Here is a 9233-nt window from a genome sequence, read left to right as displayed (position 1 = left end):
TTAGAGGGAACACTGCTCTGGAGCCATCCTTCCTCAGCTAAACAAAAATGTGTGAGCCGGAGGCTAAAAAACTGTGAGCTAGCTCACACTGACTCAGCTTAGAGGGAACACAGCTTCCCATCTACGGTGTACGCAACAGCACTTTAACTGCAATCTTTCCCAGCAGAGCATATAAAAATGGGTTTGGGAATGATCACAGCAAGCCAGGGGGGAAACACAAGAAAGAGGATGATTAGGGGACAACCCTGTATGGGTGCTCCAAAGCACCCCACTCCAGTTTAGACACAAAGCCGGAGCAAAACTTCCATGTGGAAGTTGCTGCGCTCACGCTTAATGTTTCATACCTCTTACATATCAGATCCGAACAGAAACATATGATTCCTGCACAGAATATTTCTGTTTCTGACAGGTTGGAAAACACTGCTCTTTTTGACAGCTTCTGCCCTGAAAATCTCATTGTCTCTATGGTGCTAGGGGACCTGAATCTAACTGCTCTTTTCCTTATGAGTGGAACGGTGAACTTGATAACAATTTGGTAGGACCCTCAGGGGGCCACTAAAATTCTTTGCAAGGGGGGGGGAAATGGATGAAATTGGCTCCCACTTGGCCATCTCTACTGTAACAGGCAGTCCACTTGAGGTGGGTTCTGCATTTCTGTGAATGAACAAAGAATTCAGCTTCCCAGAGAATGGGCTGTAAAGTAACACCATGCCAGCAATAAAGTTAAGTGAATTGCCTCCTTGCATTCCTCAGGCGATAAACGCAAGAATAGTACTTAACACCATAGCCCAAAGAAACTGCTCTCAGGTATTTATAAACATGTAATAAAAAAATCCCCTGACCTGGGTAGTCCAGACTAGCCCGATCTCATGCATCTTGGAAGCTAAGCAGAGTTGGCCGTGGTTAGTATTAGGAAGGGAGACCACCAAGGAATACCAGGGGCTCTACACAGAGGCCAGCAATGGTAATCTACTTTCAAACATCTCTTGTCTTGAAAACCCCATGGGGCCGCCATAAATCAGCTGTGACTCAGTGGCATTAATAATAATAATAAATTAATGTTAATACATGGATTGCAATGGCAAACTACTTTTGAACATCTCTTGCCTTGAAAACCCCATGGGTTCACCATAAGTCAGCTGTGACTCAATGGTAATAATAATAATGATAATGATAATAATAAGTTATGCTAATTAGCGTTAATACAAGGGTACAAGTGGTTTGCATCATGCTTGAGAAATGGAATTGGGGTCAGATGCAGAAGCTTGAGCTCAGGGAGGCTGTTCGGAAGAAACCTTTCCTTAAATCAATTTATGTTAAAAGAAAACTCCTTGGAACTATTATACAAGTGGTGCTTTATACCTGTAAAACTTATGTACATAAATAAAACATTTTAGACTGGTATTGATGATGCCATAATAATATTGCTACCTATTTTCATACGTGGTAGAGCTGCCAAAAATGGGGGGTAGAGTTGAAATATTATTTTAATAAAACACTGAAATTAGATTTAATACCTGATCCAAAAATGGCTTTAGAAGAAAATAAGAAATTAGCATACAAATCATTAGTAAAAAATATATATATAACAGTGAGAGTCATCATATTACAACACTGGAAATCTTCGACAAAAATCATTATTAGTATATTGCAGGCCTCGGTTCCTGCCGGAGCGCACTGGAGCACCGCTCTGCCAGTCAGGAGCCCAGGGGGCGGGCACATAAGCCCCGCCCCCTGCTCTCACCAGCCATCAGTTGGGCAACTGTGGGGGGGGCGAAACGTTTCCCCGCCTCCCTGAGCCCTGGGGTGGTGGCCTTGGACTCGTAGGGGCAAATTCCGCCTCTCGTGCGAGAGATCATTCTGGCTCCCCCAACTCTCCTTCGGGGCTTCTTAAAAAATTATGGCCCCCGCCGCTGTTCTCGGAGGCAGCGGGGGTGGGTGGGTGGGCGAAACGTTCTCCTGCCTCCTTGAGCCCCGGGATGGTGGCCCGACGCGGGGGGGGGGGGGGGGGCGCGGGGGAAACGTTCTCCTGCCCCCCTGAGCCCCTTGGTGGCCTTGGACTCTTAGGGGCAAATTCCACCTCTCGCGTGTGATGTCGGAGTGGCGTTGCCGCTCGGACATCACACGCAAGAGGCCATTCTGGCTCCCCCAGCTCTCGGGAGGGGCTCTTTAAAAAGGTATGGCCGCCGCCGCTGTCCCCTATGGCCTCTCCATTGTTCTCTATGGTGGAAAAAAAGTAACTTGTCAAAGCTGCAAAACCAAATGTATGGTAATAATTGTAAACTTTTCACACACACTCCTTCTCCCCCTTAATTTCTTTATTGTTTCACAATTGCCTTTTTGGTTATGGGCTTCTGTTCGTTTGTTGTGTTTTGTTAATGTATGATAATGTATAATTTAAAAAAAAAACAAAAACACCACTTTCCATTCTTTTTTTAAAAAGTTTGTAATAATCAGCCTGATGGAGAGTTCTGGTGAGCTCAAAAGTTCGCACAAAGTTTTGTGTCAATTTGGTGGGTCCTAATAAAAGGTGTTACGTGGACTGAGCCCTGTCTATTGCCCTCCATGGGAAACGCCTGCCGTTTTGTTCTCAGAGAAGCACCTGTCCATCGGAATCAGATCCTCGGCTCTCTCAGTGCAATCAGTCTCTCAGGGCTATTTCAAGATAAAACAAGATAACATCTTCACTGGAAAATGTGTGGGAAACAAGAGTGATGAAACAGCGGTAGTTATCAAGAGAGTACAAAAAACAAAAGCCATGTAATATTATGTACCTTTTGTTTGGGGCTTTTGTTTTGTACCAATGGATTACTTGTAAGCTTTTTCTCAAAAGACTGATTAATGTATTTATGACAAAATCCCTCCTATTTATAGATGTGTGTACTTTTTTTGTTTGTTTGTTTGCTGTCAATTCACAACTGACTTATGGCAACCCCCATAGGGTTTTCAAGGCAAGAGAAGGTCAGCGGTGGTTTGCCATTGCCTGTCTCTGCGTCATGGCCCTGGCATTCCTTGGTGGTCTCCTATCCAAATACTGACCAGGGCCAACCCTGACACGATCAGGCTAGCCTTGGCTATCCAGGTCAGGGCAATATGTGTACTTATTCAGCAATAATTGTTACTTGTTTGTAGGGGGAGAGAACAGTTTGTCCTGTTAATCTAAATTATAAAACGCCTGGAAGGTAACCAAGGTAGCTCTGCAGAGGCAGGCAATGGCAAACCACCTCTGACAATCTCTTGTCTTGAAAACCCTAGGGGCCAATTTGGTGCAGTGGTTAAGAGCGCAGACTCTAATCTGGGAGAACCAGGTTTGATTCCCCGCTCCTTCACATGCAGCCAGCTGGCTGACCTTGGGTCAGTCATAAGTTCTTTCAGAGCTGTTCTCTCAAGAGCAGTTCTCTCAGAGCTCTCTCAGTCCCAACTACCTCACAGGGTGTCTGTTGTGGGCAGAGGAAGGGAAGGAAATTATATGCCGCTCTGAGATGCTGAGTGAAGGGCAGGGTATAAATCCAATCTCCTCTTCTTCATAAGGCGGCTGTGATTTGATGGCACTTCACACACAACTGGTTTCCCCCTGAACCAAAACCAAATTGCATGTGAATGGTTGTTATGCTTTGCAGTCAGGCACATGAAAACCCTAAAGTGGTACAGATGGATTACAGTGCGATTCTAAACAGTTATGCCCTTCTAAACCCATTGATGTCTGTGGCCTTAGAAGGGTGTAACTTTATTTAGGACTTCACTGTTAGTTGCCTCTGATTAATCTGGGAGTTTATTTATGCATGTGTAACCCATGCAGTTTTGTAGCTGTTAACAGCATACAGGGATCAGGCGCGCCTGCTTTTGCCAATAGGTAGTGTGGCAATCAACTCCCTTTCCCCCCTTCTATACTTAGGTAATGAGCATGCTCAGTGCTTGTAACCTTCCCTAAAGGAGTCCGGGTATTCCCAGCAGCCAGCAGTTCAGCCTGGCCCAGAAAGAGGCAACATCTTGGGGAGAGGCCTATATAGGCTTTGCTGTGTTAAGGCCTGCCTTGAATTATTGCAGGTAAATGCTGTTAACCAATGTAATTATTAGAGATCCTTTCAAACAAAGGTGAAGTTACTTCTTGGGAAGTTATTAAATGTTGGTTTGGGACTAGTAAGATACTTAATAGTAATTTCATATGCTTGTGAAAATATGTAATTTTATAGTTCCTCATATGCTGTTCCAGTATCTGTGAGCTTCCAACATATGGACCTGCAATATATGTATTATCTATGTGCTTAGTATTTTTTTCTGCTCTGTGCATCCTTGTGGATGCTGAAGATATCTGTACTCAGTAATATCCTGAAGATTCATTGCTATGAAGTAATAGCAACCAACCAGAAGTGAATGAGGATTTATATGAAAACCTCGATGCTTTGTTTATATAAAGAGTTTATTTTAAATGTTAAAGTGCATTGGTTGTATTGCCTCTTTTATGTCTGTGTTTAAGTACATGTGTAGTAACAGTAGTTACATATTCTTAATAACCATTGGTGGGAGTTCCGCTGTCAAAACCGACTGAACCTGCCCACTCTTCCTACAGATATTAGGACCTTGGTGGGGTTACACATGCAATTTCTTTAAGAAAAGAAATGTTCCTTCAAAGACAGCACATGCAAATACTATTTTACCAGAAGAAAAATGGATCATGTCAACTATGCACGAATTACTTACCTGAGGTTTCTCATTCCCAAAACATGTCAATGTGTAATGTAAACACAATTTTGGATACCGCTATATGCAGAGTATGCCCTAACCTGAATGGCTGGCCTGATCTTTTTAGATCTTGGAAGCTGGGAGGTTGGACTAGATGACCCTGGAGACCCCTTCCAACTCTGTGATTCTGTGATTCTAAGTAGGGTTGGTCCTGCCTAGTATTTGGATGGGAGACCTTCAAGGAATACCAGGGTCACGAAACAGAAAGAACTTGGGATATTCATATTGTGAGCACTTGGGATAGTCATCTTGGAGTGGCAGTATTGCATGTATGGACAACGTCCTATCCCCTCTTTGAAAAAGCTTGTTGGAAACGGACGTGTAAAGGCCCGCAGGCTCCATGTCCTTTCTACAGTTTCCATGCATGCATTTTGAAATTGAATTGTTTGAAAGACTTATCTGCTATGTTTTAAAAACAACGAATTAACGTTTTTCAGCACAGGAATACTTTAAATATATTGAATGAGAATGGAAGTGATTATGGACTGAAGATATACATATTAGTCTTTGGAATAGTTTTATGAATAGAGTACATGAATATTAGTATCATTAATAAGTGTTGAATATTTATAATAAATCTCTTGTAATTTGTTCACTCTTTTCATGTGTTTAGCCTTTTCCCGTGAATCTCTCTTTGACTATTTATCTCATTGGCGTATGGGATCAATGCTGGTCCTTCTGCGATAACTAGTGCTTTAGTCTTGCTTTTGTTAAACTCCAGAACATGCCCTCCCCCAATGTTCCCTCTAACTGTGGAGTCTTGTGAGCAAAAATTCTATGTTGTGAGCTACCGGCATTGAAGTTGTGAGTGAGCAGTTTGGCTGCTGCATAAATTAGTTTGCTCTGGAGCCACCCTTCCTGAGCTAAGACAAAAATATGTGAGCCAGAGGCTAAAAAAACTGTGAGCTAGCTCAGACTAACTCAGCTTAGAGGGAACACTGCCCTCCACTATCCTGTTCTTATGTCTCCTGGTGCCAAATGTTCAGAAATTGAGATTAAATCCAGAAAAAAAATCACAATCTGTGGCGTCTGTCCTTTTCTCTTGCTCACTGCCCTTTTATATTGATCTGTTTGTTTTTGGCTTGCCCTAAAGGACAGAGGAAGATACCTCATATCCATAAGTCACTCAGTAGTGTAAATGTTCTATGTACTTAAAAGGGAATGCTTCTTTAGTCAATGACTAATGAAATTGTGGGATTCACTGCCACCAGATGTAGTGATGGCCACAAGTATAGGGTAAAGGTTTCCCTTGCTCGAAAGCCAGTCGAATCCAACTCTAGGGTTGCGGTGCTCATCTCTGTTTCCAAGCTGAAGAGCCAGCACTGTCCGAAGATGTTTCCATGGTCATGTGGCCGCCGTGACTAGACGCCGAGGTGCATGGGACACTGTTACCTTCCCAACGAAGCGGTCCCTATTTACCCACTTGCAATCTCTTGCTTTCGAACTGCTAGGTTGGCAGGAGCTTGGAGACAGACGGGAGCTCACTCCGTCATGCGGCACACTCGGGTCTCGAACTGCTGAACTACTGACCTTCCAGCCTGCAGTTCAGCGTCTTAACCACTGAGCCACTGCAGCTCTGGCCACAAGCATAGATGGCTTTAAAAGGGGGTTAGACCGATTCACAGAGGAGAGATCCAACAGTGGCTATTATTTATTTATTTATTTATTTAGGTATTTTTACCCCACCCTCCCCGCAAGCGGGCTCAGGGCGGCTTACAGAGGGCGACAGCCCATACATAAAATCCATAAAACAATTAAAACATAGCAGCAAGGGAGGGTCCATTTACAGAAGTCATGAATATCAGTGCTGGGAGGTGGCCACAGAGGAGGGCCTCAGCCTCTAATGCCTTGGTCGTTGGCCCTCCAGGGCAGTTGATTGGCTACTGTGTGAAACAAGATGCTGGAATGGATGGACCACTGATCTTATCCAGCATGCTCTATTGATGTTCTTAAGAACATAATAATGTTGTTTAAGAACATAAAAACGTAAGTTGTTAAAGAATATAGGGAACAGCAGATGGGGAGGGGAAGTGGTAGGAGAATATATGTGCAAATGAACAATTTATTGACCATTCAGCTGTGCTGATCCTCAGTTGCAGGCAGTCTGAGAACAAAACTGTGGTGCGAGTGTCTATTTACACTAAGATTGCCCCCTATGTTTGAGAACCGTGATAGCTGAGACAGAACTGCCCTTTGTCCGCGGGAGTTATAAAGTGGTTGCTCTTAGAAAAATTACGCAGCCATTCTTGCGTCTTAGGTTTCCTTAATACTCCTGGCAACAAAGTTGGAGGGCACATTCGGACAACCAGAAATCCCGAGAGACAGCGCCAAGTTCATTCCGTTCCTTTGGGTTTTGGTCTCTGACATAATTGTTGTGAAATTGTCCACTTCACATTTCAAAGGTATGTGCTTCTGGGAAGAAATGCTCATTCTTTTGTCTTCTGATCAGGGAAACTGCTAATTTGACACCCCTCAGAACTGCTGGTGGTGGATTATGGGGATTAGTTTATAGAACACCTAGGTACTACTTAAATTTCTGAACTGCCTTGAGGGAAAGGTACACCCCTTTAGAAGTCCACCCCAATTATCCCGACTCTGTTTTGCAGCAATTTACAGTTCCATCCTATGTATGTTTAATTTTGAATAAATCCCATTTATGTCAGTGGAATTTTGTTTCTAGTGAACATGTCCAGGGATTAGGCTACAATCCTAAACCCAAATTCTAGATAGCAAGTTCCTTTGAACGCAGTGGGATTTACTTCTGAGTAAGCCTACGTATGTATCAGTTTCCAGAGACATTCCAGTCCAACTTTTACGTACCACTCAATCTCTCCAAAGACTAGTCCTGGCAAGTTGCCATGACAGATTCTGGTTAACTATACTGGTGTGTATACTTATTAAAGGTAAAGGTTCCCTTGCTCGAAAGCCAGTCGAATCCGATTCTAGGGTTGCGGTGCTCATCTCCGTTTCCAAGCCGAAGAGCCAGCGCTGTCCGAAGTTGTTTCCGTGGTCATGTGGCCGGCATGACTAAACACCAAGGTGCACGGAACGCTGTTCCCTTCCCACCGAAGTGGTCCCTATTTATCTACTTGCAATTTCTTGCTTTCGAACTGCTAGGTTGGCAGGAGCTGGAACTAGAGACAGGAGCTCACCCTGTCTTGCGGCACCCGGGTCTTGAACCACTGAACTACTGACCTTCCACAGCCTGCAGTTCAGCGTCTTAACCACTTGAGCCACCGCAGCTCCTTCCGTATACTTATTACTTTGCTTAAAATAAGCCCACACTGCCTTGACCACCTGTCTGCAAATACCTGTTGTTCCTGTAGCACTGTACTCATTGTGTCCTATATTGGTTACACACACTGAGTGCTTACGTCCACTGGTGCCTTACTGTACACTTATTTCATGCATCCTTCCATCAGAAACGAACAGAAATAAATGTATTAACTACTGAGTTTGTTTGCTAACAGTGCCTCCAAGTAAGCACTGCAGTTGTCATCTAAGCAGAGCCTGAAGTTCCTTTGGGAGGGGATACTCTGCCGCACTGAGAAGAGGGGGGTATTGCTTCCATGTCCGTCACTTTCCCTCTGAAACTTTCCACACCTGGGTTGCGGTAACACGTGCCTTTAGATCCAACATAGCTCGTGAACGCCTGACGGATCTAAAGGGCACGATCAGACAGCAACGTCTGGGAAAGGTCCTGCAATTGTCGGCACCCTGTGCTGCTCCGCCACAGAAGCGGAGTTAAAAGACTTTGGGGAAAGTCCGGTCCTAACACGTGCTGATAGGCCATGGATGGACTTTCCCCCGTCTGATCGCTCAAGCACACTCTCAAGCCGTCAGGATGGTCTGATCATTCCATCCTGACTCCGTGCCGCCCCCCTCCCCCCGCTTAGCAGTATACGCATAATCATATACTCCATGGGGAACCCTCAGTGCGGATGTGCGATTCCTCGTTTATGTACATGGGAAACAAACTGCAAAAAACCCAACAACACTTGCATGTGGTGGCGTCTGATCACACAGTGACGGGCTGAGCCCGCGGCACAAAGAGATGTGTGATCTCACAACTGTGAGTCAAATTCCTCCGGAGGAAATATGGGCCCTTCCCCTCCGCTCCAAATGGCACGTGTGACCACAGCCCTGCTTTTACTACATGAGAGCCAGTTTGGTGTAGTGGTTAAGAGCGGTGGACTCTAATCTGCAGAACTGGGTTCGATTCTCCACTCCTCCACATGAAGCCAGCTGGGTGACCTTGAGCCAGTCACAGTTCTCTCAGAACTCTCTCTTTTTTAAAATATTTATTTTTAAATTATTTTCCACAAATTTTACATATTATCTTTTGACCATACATTACATAGTAGTTTTTATCCCTCCCCCCCTCCCCCCTATGCTATTCTGGTGTTTTAGTCCTATATTCCCAGCCACGGGCACAAAGTCTGAATCTTGCTCTGAATGTCTTTTCTTCCTTCTGTAGGTATCCATTCCAG

Source organism: Gekko japonicus, unplaced genomic scaffold (genome assembly GCF_001447785.1).
Source record: "Gekko japonicus isolate JY-2015 unplaced genomic scaffold, Gekko_japonicus_V1.1 scaffold927, whole genome shotgun sequence".
NCBI classification, from domain to species: domain Eukaryota; kingdom Metazoa; phylum Chordata; class Lepidosauria; order Squamata; family Gekkonidae; genus Gekko; species Gekko japonicus.
This window is presented reverse-complemented; position numbering follows the sequence as displayed.